This window comes from Ipomoea triloba, chromosome 16 (genome assembly GCF_003576645.1).
Source record: "Ipomoea triloba cultivar NCNSP0323 chromosome 16, ASM357664v1".
NCBI lineage: Eukaryota > Viridiplantae > Streptophyta > Magnoliopsida > Solanales > Convolvulaceae > Ipomoea > Ipomoea triloba.
Genome location: NC_044931.1, coordinates 10,267,255 through 10,268,215, shown reverse-complemented (window position 1 = coordinate 10,268,215; position 961 = coordinate 10,267,255). Strand labels below are relative to the sequence as shown.

Here is a 961-nt window from a genome sequence, read left to right as displayed (position 1 = left end):
TTAAGCGTGCTTGGGCGAGAGTAGTACTAGGATGTGTGACCCCCTGGGAAGTCCTCGTGTTGCATCCCCCACTCTCTTTTTAATTTTTCTTTTAAACAGCTGGACCGCTCGCTAAGGGTACTATCCTTTTAAACCGCTAAACCGCTAAGCGAGAGAAGTTGCGCGGAGAGAGAGGGTCAAGTACATTTTGCGCGCAGTACATAACGGATGCGATCATACCAGCACTAATGCACCGGATCCCATCAGAACTCCGAAGTAAAGCGTGCTTGGACGAGAGTAGTACTAGGATGGGTGACCCTCTGGGAAGTCCTTGTGTTGCATCCCCCACCCTCTTTTCAATTTTTCTTTTAAACCGCTGGACCGCTCGCTAAGGGTACTATCCTTTTAAACCGCTAAACCGCTAAGCGAGAGAAGTTGCGCGGAGAGAGAGGGTCAAGTACATTTTGCGCGCAGTACATGACGGATGCAATCATACCAGCACTAATGCACCGCATCCCATCAGAACTGCGAAGTTAAGCGTGCTTGGGCGAGAGTAGTACTAGGATGGGTGACCCCCTAGGAAGTCTTCGTGTTACATCCTCCACCCTCTTTTCAATTTTTTCTTTAAACCGCTGGACCGCTCGCTAAGGGTACTATCCTTTTAANACATGACGGATGCGATCATACCAGCACAAATGCACCGCATCCAATCAGAACTCCGATTTTAAGCGTGCTTGGGCGAGAGTAGTACTAGGATGGGTGACCCCCTAGGAAGTCTTCGTGTTACATCCCCCACCCTCTTTTCAATTTTTTCTTTTAAACCGCTGGACCGCTCGCTAAGGATACTATCCTTTTAAACCGCTAAACCGCTAAGCGAGAGAAGTAGCGCGGAGAGAGAGGGTCAAGTACATTTTGCACGCAGTACATGACGGATGTGATCATACCAGCACTAATGCACCGGATCCCATCAGAACTCCGAAGT

General features: G+C 49.1%; 2 non-coding genes and 1 pseudogene across 2 annotated transcripts; all 3 read left to right on the top strand.

Moving 5' to 3' along the window:
• Positions 1 to 205: 205 nt before the first annotated feature.
• LOC116008401 lies at positions 206 to 324 on the top strand. The gene has a single exon (XR_004095787.1). It is a non-coding gene; the product is annotated as a 5S ribosomal RNA (ribosomal RNA).
• A 137-nt stretch (positions 325 to 461) lies between these two features.
• LOC116008633 lies at positions 462 to 580 on the top strand. The gene has a single exon (XR_004096002.1). It is a non-coding gene; the product is annotated as a 5S ribosomal RNA (ribosomal RNA).
• A 72-nt stretch (positions 581 to 652) lies between these two features.
• Positions 653 to 771, top strand: LOC116009004 (annotated as a pseudogene).
• Positions 772 to 961: the final 190 nt, after the last annotated feature.